Genomic DNA, 24,423 nt, shown 5'->3' with positions numbered 1-24,423 from the left:
CCTGGGTGTGTCCCTCTCTGTCTCCCTTGTTCTCTGCACGGAGTCAGAGATCAACTTGTGGGTGTGAGCTCTCTCCTTCCATCAGTGGGTTCCAGAGCTCAAACTCAGAGCCTCTTTGCCCACTGAGCTGTCTGATCGGCCCCATTTATATTCAGTTAGTGTAATAGGTGGCACCAACCTTTCCTTCATTCTTCTCTGACTCTTCCACAACCCTCTACTTCAAACAGCTGAATTTTGAGGCCTCTTTGTCACAGAAACATGTATTTACTTGATACAATCTGCATCTCTATTGATCTTCAACTATGTTTCGCATCCATTTAGAAAATATTTGAACATCTTTTAAAGCAAAGCACTGTCCTAGACACAATGTATTTCTTAAAATATTTAAGGCAGACCTTTTTCTCCAAGAATTATGAAGCAGAGAAAAAATATTGGAATAAAGTTAAAGATGTTATAAGAAAGGACAGTAGATTTTTTTTTTTATCTTACATGCTTGTTTTTGGAAGTATCTTGCAGATAAAACAAAGCTCCTGCAAACATGTCCACATATAAATCCCTGAGCTTGTGAATACTACCTTCAAATAGTGATTTACTTGTGTGTTTAAAGACTTTGAGAAGATTGGCCTGAATTATTCAGGTGAAGCCAGTGTAATTATTGGGAGCTTATAACGAGGGAGGCAGCAAAGTCAGAAAAAGCTGGCAAAGGAAGCATGATAACCATGGCAGAGATGGAGTTAGCAGCCAATGAACATGGACCGCTTGTAACACCTAGACAAGGCAAGGACTAGATTTCTCCATTGGTACTTCCAGGGGAAGTTATCCTGCCAACACCTTATGGTTAAGGCTCCCCGGGTTCCTGACTACACCACTGATAAGATAATGGCCAAGTTTGTGGCCATTGGTTACTGCAGCTATGGCAAACCACTGAGGGGCTTTTCCACTTGGCGAAGTCCACGCCACACGCCTCAATGCATTTGGGGAGGAGGCTGAGCCAGATAGTTCTTTCTTCATCCCTGGCCAGCTCTGGTTTTTGTTGCTTCCAGCAAAGGGCTCCATTTAGAGAGTCCTGGATTTAATGAACGCATATGGTGATACTTTGAGTTATCCTAGGCCTTATTAGACAGGATCTGTGTTTTATTCATTTTGTATCCTATTTTGAGTGCTTTAGACACTAGTGGGAGAAAGGAGAGAATGGCTATGACTTGATAGGAGTAGCCTTTGTTCATATGAAAGAGGAAGCAACAAGGGGGGTGTTAAAGACAGACAAAACTCATGTTAAGAGGAAGAAAGCATCCTAAACAGTGGTATAGTTTATAAAGTCCCGTTAACAAATGTGATTGTAAGGTCTTCCTCTCTTGTCATGGATACATTAGTAAGATTTATGAAAACTCTGATATTGGGGCTGGGGAGTGGCTAAGACATTGGCTGCTCTACCAAAGGACCGGGTTTCAATTTGCAGCACCCAGGTGGCATCTCATGACTGTCAGTAACTCAAGTTCCAGTGGATCCGATTCCCTCAGACATACGCGCAGGCCAAATACCAAAACCCATAAAAATTATATATACCCCTGATATTTGATCATATTCCACTGGCCTTGTTTATCCATAAACTTGCAGTTGGCGCCCGCCTTTAATCCCAGGCAGCGGCAGGCAGATCTGTGTGAGTTTGAGGCCAGTCTGGTCTACAGAGTGCCAGGACAGGCTTCAAAGCTACACAGAGAAACCCTGCCTCGAAGTAGACCTTCTCAAAAACAAACAAACAAACCGGAAATGTGATGAGTTAGTAAAAGGCAACGGACAGGTTAATGAAAGCACAGTACAGAACCTGTGGCAGGGCAAGGGCCTCGAGGCCTGCGGGTGGACTGCATCCCACCAGGCCCCCTCCCCCTCTTGGCCTGGATCTCCACTTTCACTCCTTTGCTAGTCTCAGTCCTTCCAGTGTCCACCTTTGCTCCTTCCGATACACCTCCAGGCGTCGGCCTGCTCACTTTCCTCTACTCACCACCAAGTTCCTCCCACCCCTCTATGGCCTATCTCCTTGGCTTTCTACCCCAGGCCCCCGCCGCTGCTCCTCAATCTGTGCCTCTTTCCTCCTCCGCTCCTCGTAACTAACTCCTCTTCCTCCTTTAAGCATCAGGCCCCACCTCTCCCCTCAGCCTGCCCTGCACTCCCATCATCCTTCGGGCCACGCTGCTCTTCCCAGGCCCCGCCCCCACAACTTCAGCCCGCCCCTCACCTCCAGGCCCCGCCTTCCTCCCTCACCTCCCCCGGCCGCCCCCCCGTCCCCGGTCCCCTCCTCCACTTGGCCCACCCCCTTCCCTTTATTTCCCTCCCCCCGGCCCCGCCTCTGCCCCGTGCAGCGCCTCCCTCCTGCAGCGGCTCCCTGGGCGAACAGCGTGCTGCTGCGTCATCGCTAGTGGCCGGTTTGAATGAGGCTTGTCGCAGCGGAGCTACCGCCACCACCGTGCTTCGTCCCCGGCAGGCTCCACGAGCTGCTTCAGATCCCTCTGCCGCCCTTGTCAGACCCAGCCTCCCGCGCCGTTTCCTCCCTTCTGCCCCACCATGCCTCTCTACTCCGGTGAGCACCATCCTCCCTCCCGCCGCGCTCTCGCAGCCGATGGTAGGCCTCCGCCTAGGCCCAGCCTGCAGAGGCGCGCGCAGGGCACAGCCGCGGAGGGCCACTGTGGGAAGTGCGGGGTAGCCGCCGCGCGAGTCGGCGCCCAGCTACGTGTGGGAGCTTGTCCGCCGTGTCTCCGAGTGGGTGGGGTGGGAGCAGGGGTGGAGACACGGAAAACCTCAAGAGTCGTGACTCTGCAGAATACTTTCTGTCGCTGACCTAGTGTGCTGGGAAAGGTGAAGGTGTGTCCTGGGGCTCAGAAGATCAGGCTGGTCGAGCGTGCTTGCTTTGAGCTCCTGGATGATAGCAGTGAAATGAGCATGGAGGGAAGTTGGGGGAAGGTCTCGGGTATAAGGTTTGCTTGTCTTCTGCTTTTGGGGTTGCTTCAGTAGCTCCCTTTGCTCACCCTTTTGGTTCTACCGCCCCCTTTGTGCCAATTTCAGTTCTATCTCGAAGCCGTCTGCAAATCAGTCTTTTTGATGCTTCGTTTTAACTTCAGCATACATTGCTTTAGACTGCGAAGATGCAGCATAGTGTTAGCTTCAAAGGGTAGATCAATACAAATACTGGCGAGTGCTGTTTCTTTCTCTTTGGCATTTGGCAGTCTTTTCTTTCAGGCTTTCCAAGATACTGACCAAGGATCATGTTTTCCTTAGTTAATGGACTTCACTTTTCCTACTCTTAGTCAAAATGGCTTCCAGAAATGTATATGGCAACTCCAGTTGCCTATGGATGTGGTTTATTGATTATTCTGACTCTCCACTTTGACATCCTTTATAAGACATTGATTGCTTTTAAAGAATTATATGAACCAAGAATAGTAGTTAATCTTAGGATGGATTCTTTTATTATTTTTTTTGTTTGGAGACAGGAGACAAGGGCTAGCTGTGTAGGCCTAGCAGGCCTGGAACTCAAAAGATCGCCCCTCTCTGCCTCCCAATTGCTGGGATTAAAAATGTACACCACAACACCTGGCGTCCTCTCCTTTATATCTAATACTATTTTCATTTGTCCTGTGTTATCTTTAGCTTGTATTATTATTTTTTATTTTTTTATCTTGTACTATTATTATACATTACTTTAAAACTTGTAGGCCACATATGGTGGGTAATGCTTTGATCCCAGCAGAGTTAGGCCGATCTCTTATTTTAGAGCCAGTCTGGTCTATAGAGCAAGTTCTAGGACAGACAGGGAACCAACACAGAGAAACCCTGCCTCGAAAAACCAAAAAAGAAGGAAACACACACGCGCACACACACACACACACACACACACGCAACTTGTTATTGTGTTATTGGAGATCAAACCTAGGAGGAACTTGTGCATGCTAAGTAGAAACCACTAAACTGTATTCTCAGTGTCTTTGCTTTTTGTCTCTTTAGATTACAATTTATGCTATATTTGAACCTATTTTTCCTGCTCCTGTTAGAGTTGTCTAATAATCAAACACACCAAGCAGCCTTTATTCTTTAACTCTTTCAGGGATTACACATTACCATAAAAGACCATATGTATGTTTCAGTGTGCCATATGCTACCCTTCCTCCTCCTCCTGCTCTTCTTCTTCTTCTTCTTCCTCCTTCTCCTCCTCCTCCTCCTCCTTCCTTCTCCCTCCTCCCTTCTCTTTTCTCCTTCCTTTTCCCTTCTCCCTCTTCTCCCTCTCCTCCCTCTCCTCCCTGTCCTCCCTCTTCTTCTCCTCCTCCTCTTTCTTCTTCCCTCTTCTCCCTTCTCCCTCTTCTTTTTCTCCCTTCTCCCTCTCTTCTTCCTTCTTCTCTTCTCCTTCCCCTTCTCCTCCTCTTCTCTTCTTCTTCTTCTTCTTCTTCTTCTTCTTCTTCTTCTGTTTTTTTTATCTTTTTATTTTTTTTTATTTTTTGATGTAGGGTTTTTCTGTGTAGCCTTGACTGTCCTGGAACTTGCTCTGTAGACCAGGCTGGCCTACCTCTGTCTCCCGAGTGCTGGAATTAAAGGCATGCACCACTACTGCCTGGCCATATGCTGCCTTTTCCACTTCACCCTTGTTAATAGCTTCCAGTTTTCTCTGCTACTTTCTAATACACTCTAGGAATTATTGCTATCTCAGAACTCATGCTAAATTTTTGTTTTCCTTGTCTGTTTTAAGAATACTTCTCTGACCTTTGCTTTGAGATTCAACTCAAAAGTTGGCAGTGATAATTCAAAAGTTAATAATTCCTTCAAGAAATCTTTCCTGGTTGGGTTATGGTGGTTCATATCTCTAGTCTCAACATTTGAAGCACTGAGACAGAAGGACAGTAAATTTTGGTACAATGTAGGCTACACAGGAAGACCCTGTTCAAAAAAGCAAGATCAAACAGAACAATAAATAATACTTCCTTACTCAAGACTTTTGTTTAGTTGTGTGTGTGGTGGTGTACACCTTTAATCCCAGCATTGGGAGGCAGAATCTTCCTGTGAGTTCAAGGCCAAGCTGATCTACACTTCAAATTATAGTCAGGGCTATATAGTAAGACCATGTCTTAAAAAGAAAATTGTTGTTCTTTGAGCCTTTAATCTTTATAATAAACATCATTATAACTATCACATCATCTCTATATTAGATTCTCTCTAAAGATGGGTAATGTACTTATTATTAAATCAATGTTTATTTATTCTGTATGAGGTGGGTGTGCATGCAAAATGTGTTTGGTGGTCATGGGAATTGATTTCTTCTTCCACCATGTGGATTGTCTGATTGAACCCAGGTTGTCAGGCTTAGCAACAAGTGCTGTTACCTCCTGAGCCTTCTCTCTGGACTCATTAAATCTGGCTTTAGCATACTCTGTTGATAGAGTTTAGAAGTGGAGTCTGGGTCAGGAATTAAAGTTTTGATTTCTAGAAGCTGGAATTTGTTTTGAAATTTCCATTTTTGAAAAGACTCAGTTTTCAGTATATTTGCTTGAGTTTTATTGTTTACATATTTCAAAAGTTAGCTATTTGAAGTTGAGCCATGCTTTTTTTTTGTATTTCTTGAGCCAGTTTCTCTATATAATCCTGGCTGTCTTGGAACTTGCATTTTATAGACCAGGCTGGCCTCCTCCAATTCACAGGTTCTCTTGTCTCAGCCTCCTGAGTGCTGGGACTGAAAGTGGTCGCCACCACTACCTAGCTTAATTTTTTCTTGAGGTAGTTCCTGTTTATTCCATTGCAACTGCTATTTTATGTTCACACCAGCTGTGCACAGGATTCTAGTTTTTCTATACCCTCACTAACCGTCATGAGAAACATTTGTGGCGGGGAGTAGGGCGGGAACAGTGAAGTAAAAGTGCTTTGTATGATCTGAGTTGCATCCTCAGTACCCATCCACATGGTGGATGGAGAGAATCAACCCATGCAAGTTATTCTGTGACCTTAATATGCTTGCAATAGCTTACACACCCCATACATAAACATATATGCTCAGTAATAAGTAAAATGTAATAAAAAGTTAAAAGACTTTTAAAATTCTGTGCTTGCAGGCATGTGTACTCAGAAAGTTGAGGCAGGAGAATTACCAGTTTGAGCCCAGTCTCAGCTATACGCTAAAACTTAAACCTCAAAACCCCAAATAATGGAGGCAGGGAGACCATAGCTCACATATGTAGCCAACATTTCTTTGGATTTTTTTGAACACTTGAGTATCTCTTTGTTTGGGAAACAACCTTTTATTTTTCATACACCTTTCTTATAATTTAGAAGTATAATACTTTTTAAAAAAGAATGGTGCATGTGTGTGCACATATACACACATGCCAGTTTGCATGTGCAGGCACACATTTTGAGAAGACAACTTTTGGGAGTTGGTTTTACCTTTCTACACTGAGATCTGGAAATCGAATGCGGGTCATCAAGCTTGTAAACCGAACATCAGGCTTTTACCCACGGAACCATCTCATGGGCCCAAGAATTCACTTCCTGAGTGTGCAACTACATACTCAGCCTGAATTATAATTCCTTACCCTGTTTTCAGTATTCTTTTCTTCCCTCAATTTTTTTTTTTCTTTTTGGAGACAGAGTTTCTCTGTGTAGCCCTGACTTTCCTAGAACTAGAACTAGCTCTGTAGACCAGGTTGACCTCAAACTCACAGAGATCCACCTGCCTCTGCCTCCCAAGTACTAGGATTAAAGGCGTGCGCCACTATCGCTTGCTGAGATTGTTTTGTTTTCTCACAATCTCTTTTGTCTTTCGGACTCACTGTTCCAGCAGTGTCTATTGCTGTAAGTAAGTGATTCTCAACCTGTGGGTCTTGACCCTTTCACAGGGATTGCCTAAGACCATCGAAAAACAGATATTTACATTATGATTCATAACAGTAGTAAAATTATAGTTATGAATTAACAATGAAAATAATTTTATGTTTGGGAGCTCAGAACAACATAAGGAACTGTATTAAAGGGTCACAATATTAGGGAGGTTGAGAACCACTGCTTTAAATGGTTCTTAAGCTAACACATCCTGAAGGCTGGGAACTTTATTCTGGGAGATAGTTCAGTGGGATCAGAGGTTCATCTTGATATACAGAACTTATTGATGTATAATTTAGAATACTTGGATGATAGTTAATAACCAATTTTGTGACATGAATCAATCAACTTCTCAAGTTAGTCTCTTCTTTCCCCTCTGCTCCCTGTCCCATTCCTTCCTTTCTTATCTCCCTTTCTTCTCCTCCCCTTCTTCCTCCCCCTCTTTTATCCTGCAGTGCTGGGAATTTAGCTCATGTCATCTCTATGCTAGGCAGATGCTGTACCACTGAACTGTGCTCTCAGCAAGCTTTATTTATATAATGAGAAACCAAATTAGATCTAGTAAAATTTTGTTTTGGGTCCATTGCATGTACATTACTCATTTGGGAAATAAAACAATGAAGGATATATTTTGACTTTTCCTTTTGGAGGGTTGGGATTGAGACAGGGTCTCTCTGTAGTCTTGACTGGCTTGGGCCTCACAAAGATGGCTTGTCTCTATCTCCTAAATGGTAGGTCCTGGCATATTTTCACCTTTAAGAGTTATTCCCTAAGTATTTTCTGATTTTGAGGTCTATAAATTTAAAAGTATGTAAGTGAAAAATAATTATGTTTTTCTTTACAGTTACAGTAAAATGGGGAAAGGAGAAATTTGAAGGTGTAGAATTGAATACTGATGAACCTCCAATGGTGTTCAAGGCCCAGCTTTTTGCACTGACTGGAGTCCAGCCAGCCAGACAAAAAGTTATGGTGAAAGGAGGAACACTGAAGGTAAAAGTGATCTAAAATTTTATTAATACTGCTTATATAATTAATACTAGACACTATGATTATTACTAATGTACATTTTTGGAGACATGATCTTATGATGTAGTCCTGACTGGCTTGAATCTCCCCAGGTAGATCAAGCTGGCTTTGAACACACAGATCTGCCTGCCTCTGCCTCCTGTTTAAACCCTTTCTAGTGGTGTTCTGTATGTGAGAAACATCATGTCTATTTCAAAATATAATATTGCAAAGTGTCATTTAAAATTTTTTTCAGTAGATACCTCCAGTGGTCGGGACTATAGCATCCTATAATGTTTGAATTTTTCTATGAAGATGTTTATTTTTGTTGTAGACTAGCATAAAATGGATTTGCATATCTTTGATAATTTCATGTACAGAGATGGAAAATTTTATGTGTTAAAAATATACAACCAGGGGCTAGAGAAATGGATTAGTTGTTAGGAACACTTGTTGGCCTTGCAAAAGACTCAGATTTGATTCTCAGCACCCACCTGGGGACTCACAACTGTCTGTAACTAGAGTTCTAGGGGATCTGATGCCCTCTTCTGACTTCCCAAGATACCAGGTATGCATTCATACACATAAACTATAGAATAATAAAAAAGGAACAGTATGGGTAATTTGTTTTTTTTTAAATACCATAGTATATATTTTTATAATGTATATGAATGTTGAAATTGAATTTAACATCTTCATCAAAGCCCTGGTTTTCAAATAATGGGACACTTATACATTTTCCCCCGCTTTTCTACATTTTAAAGAAAAATATTTTTCTCTTAAGAGTAATTACTTTAATACCAGTGCTCAAGAGGCAGAGGCAGGCAGATAGATCTCTCTGAGTTCAAGGCTAGCCTGATCTACAGAGTAAGTTCCAGGACAGCCAGGGCTACACAGAGAAGCTCTGTCTTGAAAAACTAAACCAAAAAAACCAAACCAAAACAACCCCCCCCCAAAAAAAAAAGAAAAAGGAAAAAAGAAGAGTAATTAACTGTTGTGGGGGTTAGAGAGATGGCTCAGTGGTTAAGAATACTTGCTATTTTTCCAGAGGACCAGGGTTCAATTTCCAGCACCCACATGGCAGCTCACAACTGTCTGTAACTTTAGGGCAGCTGGAACCCCTCATACCAAATGTACATACAGGCAAAAAACACTAATGCACATTAAAAAAATTCATTGTTATCTAACTTCCACCTAGAGATGGGAGGATAAAAATGCTTATTTAAAAGGAGAGAAAAGCTATTTCCCCTCTTGTTCCTCTGTAATGATCACACAAACTCTATAATGAGAGTTCAAGATTAGCAGCCTTTGATGAGGGGCCACAAAATGATGAGTTTTTTTCTTTTATTGTTTATAATACCACATAAGAATAGAATAGCAGAAAAATATTTTTGTTGGGTTTGATGTGACATTCTGGAAGAACTGCCTGCCTGCCCTGTTTGTTAGGAATAGATATTGAGGAGAATTGTTTACTTCCTAAATTCTATCTTTGGCCTTCAGGGACTCGGATAACTAGTTTGTGCTGAGTGTGTCCTTTAGTTTACTTTGGACTATAGCAGAAAATACTAATTTAAAACGGTGATTAATAATAATTAACATTTATTGTGTATATCTCCTATACCAGACTTTTATGATTTTCCATTTCTTTCCAATGTATATTATTAATATTTTAAAACTAAGGTAACAGAGCATCAGAGAGGTTTAAGTTAAAAGACATCGAAGTTTGTGATGTAAAGTCAAGCTGGTCTGGATTGAATTTCTAGTTTTGGGACAGGCATGTAAATTTTAATTTGAGGTAGCTTCAAATTTAATAATTGTGCAGAGGTGGTTAAACATTTTTGTTTGTCTTTGAAATAGGACGATGACTGGGGAAACATCAAAATAAAAAATGTAAGTATTAAGAACACTCATTGCAATGAAATGACCCTGTTATTTCACCAAAATAAATCCTAAGAGCCCTTCTTAAATGTGTATTTTTAGTTACTCAGCATCATTTATTTATAATTCTTTTAAGTTTTATTGAAAATCAAATACAGGTCTGTCTATGAGCTCTTGTCTCATTGATCTAGTAGCTTAAAGTTATAGTAGTATCATGTGGTCTTGATAACAAAAGCAAATAAGTCTGTATGAAATAAGGTACTGTGAATTCTCTACACTTTTCCTCTTAAAATATTTTTCAGTTCATTTGTAATTTTAGAAGAAATCATTTTCTTCAGGTTGACCTTGTTTGAAAATTATATAGATCTTTAGGTCAATTTAGAGAGAATGAATCTACATTTGAGTACTAAGTCTTTGAGTATGGTATGCTTCCTATTTTGTTTAGGTATTTTGTTATAGCAGAGTTGTAGTTTTTTGGTATAGAGACTTTGCCTGACTTTGTTAGATTCTAAGAATTTTTATAAATGGTTTTATTCATCTTCACTTTCTGTGCATTGGTCTTTTGTTTTCATATATGTCTGTGTGAGAGTGTTAGATCCCTAGGAACTGGAGTTGAACCCATGTCCTCTGGAAGAGCAGCCAGTGTTCTTAACTGCTGAGCCATCTCTCCAGCTCCACATTCTAGAATTTAATATTCTGTTGCTGTTGAAAACAATATTTTTAAAAATTGTTTTTTAGTGTTCATGACTAGTGTTTAAAAATATAATTGATTTTCTTTTTTCTATTTTTTTTTATTCTGTGATTTTAACACTTGATTCTTCCAGTAATGTTTTTGGAGATTGCTTTGAGGTCTTTACATACACAGGAACAATATCTGCAAATGATGAGTTTACTCTCGCCCTTTTAGTCGTCATTACTTCCGGTTTTGTTTTTTTCTCCTAAATTCTTGTTAGAATTTTTAGTGTACTGTTAAATAGAAAACAGTGAGAGTGGACATTTTATCTTAATTCACTGAAATTTAAAATTATGAATGACTGTTAATTTTTCTGTTTGTTAAAATGATCATCTGATTTTTTTTTTAATGCTTTGTTCAATTTCACTGTTACTTATCACCCATCCTCTGTCGTTGGTGCTGGGGATGGGACTGTGGGTCTGGTGCATGCTAGGCAAGCTTTTCACCACTGAGGTACATGCCAACTGTGCTCTCATTGAGTCTCACCCACCCCTACAACCCAGTATTTCTAAACGTTGCCCATGTTGGCTCTGAACTGGCTCAGGCAGTCTTGCTTCAGCCTCAGAAATAGAATGAAGAGTGTGTGTCTGTTTGGTATGGTATAAATGCTCTTAATTCTAGCACTCTGGAGGCAGACATAGGTATATCTCTGGAAGGTCCAGATCAGTCAGAGCTACATAATGAATAAGACTCTGTGTCAAAGAAAAAATGTGCAATAAACCTCAGTGTGTTGTTATGGGTTTTGTCCATTGATATTTAGCATGTTGGGACATTAAAACTGAGATATTAAAAAATATTCATTCTTGTAAAAGTAATTACAAAGGGAGTTGGCAATTGGATCCATGGTAAATCTTTGCAGCTAAATTTGAAACTTGAGTTCAGTCCCTGGAACCCACATGGTAGAAGAGAAGTGACTTCTGCAAATTGTCCTCTGAGCATCACATGTGGTACACACAGACTTACTCATACACAGTAAGAAATTGAGAGAAGTCCCTAACCCACGTTCTGACTCAGCATTTGCAGCACTCGCACCACTCAGTGGACATAGCAGCTTCATGGTTCTTCTTGTTCTAATACAGAACATCAGTCAGGGTCTCACTATCTAGTCCTGGCTGGCATGGACTCTTTGTAGTCCTTAAACTCGCAGATTCATCTGCTGGGCTTGAAGGCATGTGCCGCCAGGCCTGGTTGTGAAAATATTTGTGAGTTAATATTTCTGAAAGAATCTCAGGTGCCAGTGGAGTTTCACAGACAGCACTTTGAGTGCTGTGACCGTTTGGGAGGAGGACATATTTACCTCCTTAATGTATTGCTGGGTTCTGTTTCTTATTTAGGATGTTTATATGTATGATCATGAGGCATGTCAATCTTCATTTTTATAGAGATAGTGTCTCAAGTAGCTCAGAGTGGGCCTGAACTCTGTCTGTAGTGGAGGATGGCCTTGAACTGATCTTCTTTTCTCTGCCTCCTGGTGCTGGGGTTAGAGGTCTGTGCCGCCACACCTGGCTAGTCTTTAATTAATTAATTAATTAGTTATTTTTTTTTTGGTTTTTCGAGACAGGGTTTCTCTGTAGCTTTGGAGCCTGTCCTGGAACTCCCTTTGTAGACCAGGCTGGCCTCGAACTCACAGAGATCCGCCTGCCTCTGCCTCCTGAGTGCTGGGATTAAAGGCGTGCGCCACCACTGCCCGGCTTTTTTTTTAATATTTATTTATTTATTATGTATACAATATTCTGTCTGTGTGTGTCTGCAGGCCAGAAGAAGGCACTAAATCTCATTACAGATGGTTATGAGCTACCATGTGGTTGCTGGGAATTGAACTCATGACCTTTGGAAGAGCAGGCAATGCTCTTAACCACTGAGCCATCTCTCCAGCCCCGCTAGTCTATATTTTTATTGGCAGAATTATGCTGAGCTCTTTAAGAGAGTTGGAGAAAAATTTCTCCTTTCTGAGTGAGTTAAAGATTGATGTTCTTTACATATATGAAATCATTGACCAGTGAGTTCTTTTAGACCAGGAAAACCTTGTGGGAATTGGTGTGATTAATTTTAAATCTTTTAAGAGATTTTTTTTTTATGTTTGTTTGGTGAGGATATTTTCACGGGAGTGGGGAGAACATTGATCAGTTCTTGCCTTCCACTGTGTTTGAGACAGGGTTTGTTTGTTTGTTTGTTTGCTGCTGTGTAAGGCAGGCAAGTTGGTCCTTTGAGCTTCTGGGAGTTTTCCCGTGTCTTCTTGCCTAGAAACACTGGGATTAGAAATGAGTGTTACTGTGTCTGGTTTTATGTGGGTTCTGGGGATTTGAACTTAGGTCCTCATGCTTGCATGGCAAGTGCTTTAAGACCTGTTGCATTTATCTTCCAGCCCTAGAGGATAACTTTTAAAGACCTCCCATGCCAGATATTTGCAGATCTCCCAAGTTCTAGAATTATAACCTATATGTGTGTGCCGTCTTGCCTAGCTTAATACTCCTTCCTGTTTTCTTACTGATTATTGGCATATTTAAATATTTGCTTCCTTAGACGGCTTTGGAAAAAGTTTCCTTAGTGATGGTGTAGTATTGCTTTGCTGTTGTGTTATAAAAAGTTCATGGAGATCTCTCTGTTTCCCTTTAGAAAAAAGGCCTTTCAGGGATGAATACAGCATAATAAGTTAGAGAAATATTAGGCACATACCTTCATATCAAGGTTGGATGTGGCAACCCAGTACGAGGAAAAGGGTCCCAAGAGCAGGCAAAAAAGTCATAAAGACCACCTCTATTTCCACTGTTAGGAGTCCTATAAGAATACCAAACTACACGACTTTAACATATATACAGACGACCTACCTCAGACCCATACAGGCTCTCTGATTTTCATATCAGTCTCTGTGAGCCCCTATGAGCCTTGCTTTGATTCTGTGGACTGTGTTCTGGTGGTGTCCTTGACCTCTCTGGCTCTTAAAATCCCTTTGCTTGGTGTTACCTGAGACCTACCTAATGTTTGGTTATGGGTTTTTGCATCTTCTCCCGTCAGTTGCTAGATGAAGCTTCTGATGACAGCTGGACTAGGTACCAATCTAGGAGCATAACAGAATATTATTAGGAATCATTCATGTTTCCTTTATTCATGTTTGGTTCTGTCCTGGGTCTCTGGACTATCCAGCCTCTGGTTTCTGGCCATCCAGGAAGTATCAGGTATGGGCTCCCTTTCATAGTGTGGGTTTCCAGTTGGACCAGTCATTGGTTTATTGTTGTTGTTTTGAGACAGGGTCTCAAAATGTCCTGGAACTGTGGAGACCAGACTGGACTAGAAGTCAGGGTGCCCAGACCTTGGCCTCCCAAGTGCTGTGGTGCCAAGCTCATAGATGTTCTTAAGGTTCTAAGTTTGCTCATCTTACTAAAGAAACACAGGCCCATTTAAAGTCACTCCCTCCAGCTACCACCAGGGCTAGGTTGCCATGAATCTGTTTTATGTAGATTTACCTTTCTTTGGCTAGTAGAACCATGCTGAAGTATGAGTTCTTTTGAGTTTCCCTTTATTGAACATAACATTGTCAACTTTTAAGTATTTTCATGAACTTATTTCTTTTGTAACAGGGAATGACTGTACTAATGATGGGGTCAGCAGATGCTCTTCCAGAAGAACCCTCAGCTAAAACTGTCTTCGTAGAAGACATGACAGAAGAACAGTTAGCAACTGCTGTAAGACACCAGAGTTTATGTTGGGTCACTACTTTTTGAAGGACAGTTATTAAGATGCCTTCCAGAAAGTAGTATCTAAAGGCTCTGATTTAATTACTAACATTGATGTGTGCTAGCAATGAGCAGAATTTTAATGTTTCCCCTAGACAGGTCATCATAAAACTCAGGAGTTCCTTGATATTGTATACTTTGATTATTATAGCTTTCCTTCATTTACATGTGGTTTTAACTTAAGCTTAATTTCTATTTATTATTAAATGTAACATTCCTAATTCAGGGCTTATGCTTTTATACTTCAAAGCTATGAAATATTAAAGACTGTTTTTACAGATGGAGGTGTTATATAATGCACACACAAATATACATATATCGACATATAGTAGATATGTATTGGGAAGATAATTCTATTGAAATATTTACTACTTATGAGAAAACAGGATCAAAGAGAAGTTTAAATGATAGGATATTTAAATTCTTAATACCTTCCATGTTAAATACAGTTTATATATATATATATTTTTAATGGTACTGAGGATCAAACTGAGGACATGCTAAAGCAAGTACCTTGCCACTGAGCTATGACCTGGCTTCTATTCCAAAATGCAAAATCTATTATATGCAAAATCAATATAGAAAATGGTCAAGACTTGTCAAATTAAAATAGACACACACCTACTACTTTACATGTTTTGGAAGTGAAGGGAATTTGGGGACAGGCTGTGTTGCTCAATCTTGAATTTATGATGTGCCTTTCTTCTGACTATTGAGATTGCAGGCATGCACTACCAAGCCCAGCTCATTTGTCTGTCTGTTTTTGTGTATTTGTTCTGAAGTCTTTCTACTGCACGTTTCCTACAAGCCTAGAAAAGATGTAGAACTGATAGACTGTGCCCCTATTTTCTAGAAAAGATGTAGAACTGATAGACTGTGCTCCTATTTTTTAGGAAAGATGTAGAACTGATAGGCTGTGCCCCTATTTTTTAGAAAAGAATTAAAACAGAATTGTTGCTGGTGTGATACAAGTAAAAGTTTTCTGTTAAGGGAAATGAAAGAACACTTTTAGTGTGAAGGTAGAATATTAGTTGATAGGGCTGGTAAATGGTTCTTGACTCAGAGTGTGAACTTTTGTGATTTATGTATGTTATGTCTTTTTATAAATGTGTTAATCCTACTCCATCCCCTTTTATCAGATGGAGTTACCATGTGGATTGACAAACCTTGGTAACACTTGTTACATGAATGCTACAGTTCAGTGTATTCGTTCTGTGCCTGAACTCAAAGATGCCCTTAAAAGGTAAGACTGAAAAGAACTGGTTTAGTCTCTGAGTAAAGGTGGCTCACTTTTGAATGAACGCCCCTACTTTCATAGCATCTTCATTGAGACACTTATTACACCAGGTCGCTTTTCATGTACCCATGGTTTTTATTCACAGAATTGTAATGACTGTTACTGCTTTGAAAACCTTCCCTTTCTTAAGAAATGTGGTCAGGCATGGTAGTGCACACCTTTAATTCATTCAGGAGGAAGACGCAGGGTGATCTCTGGGTTTAAGGCTAGGCTGTTCTGCATGTGAGTTCCAGACCTGCCAGGGCTACATAGTGAGAGCCTGTCTCCAATGAATGAATGAATGGACATGTGTACTCACTGGTAGTCACATCTTTTATTTTTTCCACCCATCTTCAGCAATTAATTTACTTTCTATTTTATAAATTTGCCCATTAGGGGCCTTTCATATACATATAATCGTATAAGATGTGGTCTTCCACTTGACTTTCTTCATTTTGCATAATATTTCAAAGGTTCATGCATGCTGAACATGTATTACTCTTACTGTTTCATGGTATACACATATAAAATTTTCTTTATTCATTTTGTTGGTAGGCATTTGGCTTGTGTCCACTGTTATGAGTAATGCTGCTATAGAATCCTGTGACTAAACTTTCCGCTTAAGGAAGAGAAAGGGCTTGTATAGGAGGTGCAGCTTAAAGAAAGCATTGGAGTAACAAGATTTATTAAGACACTTAGACCTATTTTCGTCATAGGAAGAAAATGCTGGAGTGGATGCTGTCTAACAACCTGGGTGATCTTTTTTGCCACTCTATGAGCCAGACTTCCTAAATCCCCCCAAATCTGGGGCATTGTTTAGACCTGAATCCTATACTTTGCCTTTCAGTGAAGGGAACCTGTCCTTATGTGGTCCCATGTACTTTGCATCCTCTCCACCAATAGACTCTGTCCTTATGCTTATTGCAAATCCTACCTCAGTCCTAGCTCTGTTTATCAACCAATAGATCTCATTCTTACCGTAAAGTTCACAGGTGCTTTGCTACCTTGTAGGGAGCTTCTGTGCAGCTATGCTTAAAGCTTTGTTGTGATAGCTGTCACTTGGAAACCTTCTCCCAAATTCTTACTGTGCTTAAGAAAAGTAAATCCTGCAGATGGACTCTGGATGTTTTGACCCAGCACCTGTTAACGTGCTGACCCTGAGTGTCATTCTTCCCTTATTTCTCTGCGGGCCATGAAGCTTGCAGTATCTCCACCACATTTATTTTGGCTTATAGTTCCAAAAGGATGGTAGATACCCCATGGTGATGTAATGGTGGGAAACGTATGACGGCGGGCAAGGCATGACTGCGAGCAGGAAACTGGCTGATCACCTTTATTGTACACAGGAAACAGGGTGGAAATAGGAAGTCGTACAAGTCTGTAGACTCCTAAAGGCCACCCCTAATGATGCACTTACTTACTCAGCAAGTCTGGAACTTGCCTGAAAAGCACCACAAACTAGGGACTCTTGTCTCAAATAAATGAGCCTATGGGGGATGTTTCTCATTCCAACCACTGCAGGTATTCATGTACAAACATTTGGACAGCGTTTTCATTTCTCTTGTTTTTGAACCTAGGAATGGGTTGTTTAGTCATAAGATTTTGAGAAACAAAATTTTCTGCAAAGATGCTGCACCATTTTACATTTTACCAGCAGTGGAAAAGGACTCTTAATTTCTCCACCTTTGTTTAGTACTTGTTACAATCTGAATTTGATTGCAGTTAGCCTACAGGTGTAAAGTGGTGACTGATTGATAGTCTCATTTATGTTTCTAATGTCTAATGATGTTAAGCATCTTTTCAGGTCTTTATTGGACATTTGTATGTTTTGAAAATGTCTATTTAAATCTTTGGCTTGTTTTTTAAAATACATTCATCTATCTATCTATCTATCTATCTATCTATCTATCTATCTATCTATCTATGTTTTTTGGTGTTTTGTCATGGGTATTTGTAATGGTTTAGATAAGATGGTGCCATTCTCCGAGGGGCGGCAGCAGGCCAAAAGGGGCAGCTGGGTCCCACCACCTGAGGCCTCTCTGGGTCAGGCCGGTGGAGGTTGTGGATGAGAGGTCTTGGCAAGTGAGAGACAGAGATGGATAGGCATGCTATGCACAGTGAGTATTTAGTGGGTTATGGAAGGAAAGGGAAGGGAGAGGGATGGGGATAGGATAAAAGAGCCACCTCTTCCGAAGAGAGACAGGGCAGAGAGAGAGCTCACATGCTAGAAGCAGAAGGAAGATCCTCTTGCCTCTGCAGAACGGAGGGGAGTGGGCGGGGCTTGTCTCTTAAAGTAACAGGACAGAAAATTACAGTGTTGGGTCCCCTGATACTGGAATTACAGACACTGTAAGCTGCAGTGTGGGTGCTGGGAATTGAACCCCGGTCCTCTGCAAGAGCAGTCAGTGTGCTTAACTACTGAGCCATCTCCCCATTCCTCTTAGCCTGTTTTTGAGTTATTTGTCCCCCCCTTTAAAAAAAAAAATTCAGTTGTTTTTAAAATACATTCTAAATTGACTTACTAGATAATTTATAAGTACTTTTTTTCTGTATTCTGAGTTGTTTAACTTTGTGGGTAGTCTGTTTCCAGCACATTAAAAAATATTTTAATGTAGGAGCTAGGGAGATGGCTTAGTGGCCAAATATGGTTGATATGCAAGCCTGATAACCTGAGTTTGGTCCCTGGAGCCTATGTAAATTACCAGATACAGTGGTATGCATCTGTAATCCAGCACTCTTAGGGCCAGATGGGAGGCACAAAGACAGACAAACTAGCTTGCTGAAGTATGCTGTGAGCCCCTTCTTCAGCAAAGTAGAAGGAGTGAACACCTGAAAGTCCTCTGATCCTCATGTGTGCAGTGCAGCACATGAGTGCACACAGTAAATTTAAAAAATCATATTTTAATGTAGTTGAATTTTAATTTCTCATTTTATCTCTTCTGGTGTTATGTTAGAAATGAACTCTGTAATATAACATTGCCAACATTTATACTATGTTTTTTGTTTTGTTTTGTTTGAGACAGGGTCTCTGTCTTTCCTGGAACTCACTATATAGACCAGGTTGGTCTTGTAGTTTACAGCAATCTACTTGCCTCTACCTCTGCTGGTATTAAAGGTGTGAGCTATCACATCTGGCCACATTTCCTTTTTCAAGGAAGAGAAATTTTTCCTGTTAATTTGCATGTATGGTAGGAGGTAGATGTGTTCTTACTCCATCTCTTTTTGTATATAGGTAATATAGATCTTCCAGCACTGTTTGTCAAACTGTTCTAACTCATTTAGTTGTCTAGTAGCTTTGTTAATAACAGTTTATATGCTTTTAATTTCGTTCCCTTCAGGTTAAGGTTTAACTATGCTAGTTGAATGGTGGTTTTAAAAAAGAGCAAAACCTTTGTTTTTATTTTCCATTGTACCATTGTGCGCAGGTTGCTGGGGCCTCTAGAAGACTACCACAAGACTGAATTTTGTATGTAAAAGCAAAGAGCCTTTATTCAAGTTGAACTTGGGGTGTCTGTGTGTCCAACACATTGGCACGATCAGAGAGCCTCAAATTCAGTTGGGGTGGGTTTTTCTTTTATCAGCAACAGAGGTTGGACTGAGGGATTTCTCAGGTTTAGGACCCCTGATTGGTGGCATTTGTCTAGGGTTGTCTTGGTGAAAAGGAATGGATGTGTGCAGGCTAATAGACGTTAGATGATCCTTTGTACAATGGTTGGGACGAACTTTAGGTCCTTTCCTCTTCATTCCTGGTGGTGCCTGGGTGGTCTCAGTTTGTGGTCTTTCCTGGAAACAGGTAATCTGAAACTCAGGCCTCTGTTGAGCTTGACATGGCTGGGCCCTACAGTTGAATGATAGTTTTAAAAAAAGAATGAAAACTTTGTTTTTATATTCCGTCACACAAGTGAGTAAAAGTCATATGCTTTGAGAACCTATGAATTTGTAAATCTCTTCTTAGTGAATATAAATTAAAAAATAGTAGAGGCTAGAGAGATGGCTCAGCAGTTAAGAGCACTTAATTGCTAAAGTGCTTTTGCAGAAGATCTGTATTCACTTTCCCAGCATCCACATAGCAGCTCCTAGCTGTCTATATGTAACTTCAGTTCCAGAGGGGCTGACACCCTCTTTTGTTTTCTGTAGGTACCAGACACACGTGTGTGGTGCACATACATATATGCAGACAAAACACTCATGTACATGAAATAACATAAATGAATCCTTAAAAAAAATGCCATGGGGGCCAGTGAGATTTTTCAGTTGGTAAAGATGCCTACTGCATGTCCTGAGTTCAGTACCCAGGACCCATATGTGGAAGGGGGAAAACTGATGCCCGACAGTTGTTTTCCCTCTTCTGTGACATACACATGTGTGCGTGCACGTGTGCACACATACATTATAATAATATGATAATGAGCTGTTTGTATGATGGCGATTGGGGAGCCTTTATTGAAAGATTTTTAATGAAAATATGAACAAATTATTTAGTACTTGATACTGGTAGTTATTTTCATCTTTAGCACTTTTTTTCCTCTTTTATTTTTACTTAGAAATATGACCTGATACATTCACAGTAAGCCTTTTGTGATCTTTTTTCAAAATACTATTTTTTTTTAACCCATTTCTCTTGGTGCAAATATCCTGGGTCGAAATTGTTTCTTCAGTGGTTAATAGTTATTTCTCAGAGTTTCATAGGCCTTTCTGGTCTGAGAGTGGTTGCTGTTTCTTTTTTTGTTAGTAGTTTTAGGTTTTTTTCTTTTCCTAAATGTTCTTAGAATCTGAGTGTTTACTTATTTTTTTTTTTAACTATGGTACTAAATTAAGTACTTTAAATTTGACTAAATTAGAACTTTCGGGTTTGATTTTTTTTTTTAATGATTTTTGAAGTATTTTATGTTTGAGTGTTTTGCCTGCATGCATGTAGTTTGCACAATCGGTGTTCTTGATTCCCTTGGAGGTCAGAAAAGGGCATTGGATCCCATGAAACTAGAGTTATGATTTTGAGCTGTCATGTGGGTGCTGGGAATTAAACCTGGGTCCTCTGCAAAGGACCTCTAAGCTGCTAAGCCATCTCTCCAGCCCAAAATGTTTAGATCATTTTTTCGCACTTCTAATGTTTTTATCTGCATTTTACTTTTAAAAAGTTATGTTTTGGGGGCTGGAGAGATGGCTCAGAGGTTAAAAGCATTGCCTGCTCTTCCAAAGGTCCTGAGTTCAATTCCCAGCAACCACATGGTGGCTCACAACCATCTGTAATGAGGTCTGGTGCCCTCTTCTGTCCTGCAGGCATGCACACAGACAGAACATCGTATACATAATAAATAAATAAATAAATATTTTTTTTAAAAAAAGTTATGTTTTGGGACAGACTTCATTGTGCCACTTACCTGTCTTCACTGACTGGTTCACTACCTGTGCTCTGCTCTCAAGTTTTGTAAATTAGTCCTGCTTTGATTTCTTTGAGAATCTGAAGTAGTCTTAAAGATGTTTCCTGCCCTCCACTCCATCTGACTCTATAGATTTAAAAAACCAAAAACAAAAACAAAAACTTCAAACAAAAACCTTATAGTTTCAAAAAATTATAAAGAGATGGCAGGAAAGCAAAGCCCTTGAGTTGGAGGAATTTAACATCTCTTTGGTGGCCTCCTTCATCCTATTGAAGTAAGCAAAGTGCTTTTATGTTTTTAAATTGAGGCATACTTTACACCTGTAGGGACACATACCACACTGTTTGGTTTTGTCGTTTATTTTTTTCCTTGTTGGATTTGATTAGTTTTGACAGATGCAAATGCGTTGTGATCTATTTTCCTGCCAACCTAGAACATTTTATTTCTCCAGCTAAAAATCCCATTTTCTCTAAGTATCTCTGACAACTTCATATCTCGGGTTACTTTGCAGTTCTGGAATGCAGACAGATCATGTAGGCTTTCATTTTTGGTTTATTTCTTTATTCGACCTAAAGTTGAGGTTTGTCAAGGTTGATCGTGCGGGCAATTCTGACTGGTCTCTTCTCTGAGATATTATTAGAGACTCTAGTGAATGTAGTAGAAAAGCCATGTTTTACCATAGAGAATTTATCAGTAAGTGGGGATTGAGATTCTATATAATGAGATAATATGTGAGCAGTGACCATGGTTGGATTTTTTTCCTTTCGATGTTTCGTGTTCTGTGCTATTGTAAATTAACTGAGGATCATAAAGCTGAAAGTGAAAGTAGATACTCTCTACTAGAACGTTGTTAGACGAGTAATGCTGAAAGTAGGTACTCTCTGCTAGAACATTGACCTGCTAGTGACTGAGTTATGTTCGATGAGTAATGAATCTAAGTATGTGGCTTTTAAGTTTAATAGCTTTTGAAGGTCCATTGTGCTTATATGAATAAGATCAGAATGGGAAAAATACTTTGAGAAATTTGAATTCAACAGTATCCTAATAAGTTCTTTTAATTTCTTCTCATTTAAATTTCAGGATGAATTTAATTATGTTTGTTATACTTAATGTTCCTAGGTATGCAGGTGCCTTGAGAGCTTCAGGGGAAATGGCTTCAGCACAGTATATTACTGCAGGTCAGTACGTATATTGAGAGGGGCTGTCCTATTCAGTAAATGTTACTTACATGTGTGTATGTGTGTGTCCATGTGCACGTGTAGAGGTCAGGGCAGCTTTTGTAAGTAGGTCCTAGGAGAACTGAACTCAAGTCAGGCTTGTCGGCAGGGACCTTACTCCCAGAACCATCTCTCCAGGTGAAGCCACAGCACCTTTTTTATTTAAAAAAGAAAATGGTGGCAGTACTGGGCCTGGTGCCCCAAGCCTTTAATCCCAGCACTTAGGAGGCAGAAGTAGATGGATCTCTGTAGGTTTCAGGATGGCCAGGCCTATGTAAAAAAAAAATGAACAAACAAATAGCAACTAATTTCTTTTTTGTCTGTCACTTCATTTATATGGAATATCTTTATCCTTATATTAAATAACTTGAAATGTATGCAGATTACAAACTAAATATATTTTTTCCTTGTCTTTCAAAGAGTAAACTTCCCTTCTGGTGTTTGTTTGGAGTATGTGCATGTAGTCACATTTTTGTGTGTTGTGTATTAGTGCACGTGGAGCCAGAGGTCAGCCTTGGGTGTTCTTTGGGAGCCATTTATCTTTTCTTTTTCTTTTTTTTTCTTTCTTTTTTTTTTTCATTTTTTTTTATTATTGAGAAAAGGAAGAAAAAAAAAAAAAACAAGTTTCCACCTCCTCCAGCCTCCCATTTCCCTCCCCCCTCCTCCCCACCCTTCTCCCCCTCTTCTCATCCTTCTCCCCCTCCTCCCACTCCTCTCCCCCTCCCTCTCCAGTCCAAAGAGCAGTCAGGGTTCCCTGTCCTGTGGTAAGTCCTAGGTCCTCCCCCCTCTGTCCATATCTAGGAAGGTGAACATCCAGACTGGCTAGGCTCCCACAAAGCCAGCACATTGCGTAGGATCAAATATCTTTTATTTTTCACTGGCCTGGAACTTTGCCAGTTAGGCAAGTCTTGGTGGTCATGGAACCCAGGGTCTCCCTGTTCCCATCTCTCTGTGGTTGAAATGAGAAGTGTATACCATTGTCTCCAGCTTTTTTAATGGGCTCTGGGAGTTGAGCTTAGGCTCCTCTTCCCAGGCCAGACCTTTGGATTTTTTTGTGTTGTTATTTTGTTTGCAAATTCTGTTAGTTAAATCCCTGGGAATGACATTAAGAGGTGACAGAAATAAGTTTTAGTAGTGTTGTTGTGATTGTTATTAAGAAAAAACTTACTTGATGTTAATAAGTAATATGTGTAAGAATAAATCTAAATTACTATTTTTGTGGTGCTAAAGATTGAACTTGGGCCTCATGCGAGCTAAGTGTGCTCCCTACCTAAGCTATTGGGTATTCTCTAAAGGCCAGCATCATGTGCTTCTTTACTATGTGAGGGGAATTTGATATTGTAATTAATGAACAGCCCCCACTTTATTATTGAGACTGGATGTCACCATGTAGTCCAAGTTGGTCTTGAACTCAAGATCTTATTGCTATATCCTCTCAAGAAATGAGATTATAGGTACACACTACCATGCCTGACTAGAAATGAATCATCTCATAAATAATTAGATTAGAAAATGTTTTATAGCTGTGCTATTTTATCCTCAGAAGTTTTATTTAAGTGTAAGCCACATGTCATACAGGTCACCCATTTGAAATGTGTCCATCATTCTTCATAGTGTTGTATAATTTTGGAACATTTTTATTACTACAAAATAACCATATATTAAATATGTTTCTGTTTTTCTATATGAATATTTGTTTTCTTTTTAAGCCCTTAGAGATTTGTTTGAGTCCATGGATAAAAACGTCTTCTAGTATACCACCTATTATTCTACTGCAGTTTCTGCACATGGCTTTCCCACAGTTTGCGGAGAAGGGTGAACAAGGACAGTATCTTCAGCAGGTAATCAGGAACAGGTTTCTATTTTACAAAATGAGAGACTTAGATTATCTTTGTGCGTGTGTGTGTAAATGTGAATGCACACGTCACAGTGTGCATTTGGTGTCAGTTCTTGCCTTCCACTTTAAACAGAGGCACTCTTGTTTCTCCACTTCTCTTCTCTCCTGGTAGAAGCACTAGGATTACAAATGCTCTGGCTACATGTTTGACTTGGACATGGGTTTTGGGCATGCACATTCAGCTTGGACAGCAGGCACTTTCCTCGCGTAGCTCTAACCCAAAACTTAGGTGTCCCGCACTGATAGTAACTGTAATGTAGTTGTAAACACAGGTCTTAGTCTGCTTTAGTTCACGTCATTATCTCTTACCACAGTGTGGCTGTCATCTTAGCTGGTCATCTTGATGTTTTCAACCCTATACGTTATATCCCTATAAGGCCCTGATGTCCTTTTAAAAATTTAAATAAGGGGAGGAGTAGAGTTGAATGATTAAACACCGCTTTAGCA

The 24,423-nt window shown here is 40.0% G+C and overlaps 1 pseudogene; it reads left to right on the top strand.

The window, feature by feature from the left end:
- The first annotated feature begins 2,325 nt into the window (after positions 1–2,325).
- LOC121443328 lies at positions 2,326–23,920 on the top strand (annotated as a pseudogene).
- Positions 23,921–24,423: the final 503 nt, after the last annotated feature.

This window comes from Microtus oregoni, unplaced genomic scaffold, assembly GCF_018167655.1.
Source record: "Microtus oregoni isolate MIOR12 unplaced genomic scaffold, Mior012 000105F_000, whole genome shotgun sequence".
Lineage (NCBI taxonomy): Eukaryota > Metazoa > Chordata > Mammalia > Rodentia > Cricetidae > Microtus > Microtus oregoni.
The sequence above is the reverse complement of the archived record's forward strand: the minus strand, read 5'-3'. Positions and strand labels throughout refer to the sequence as shown.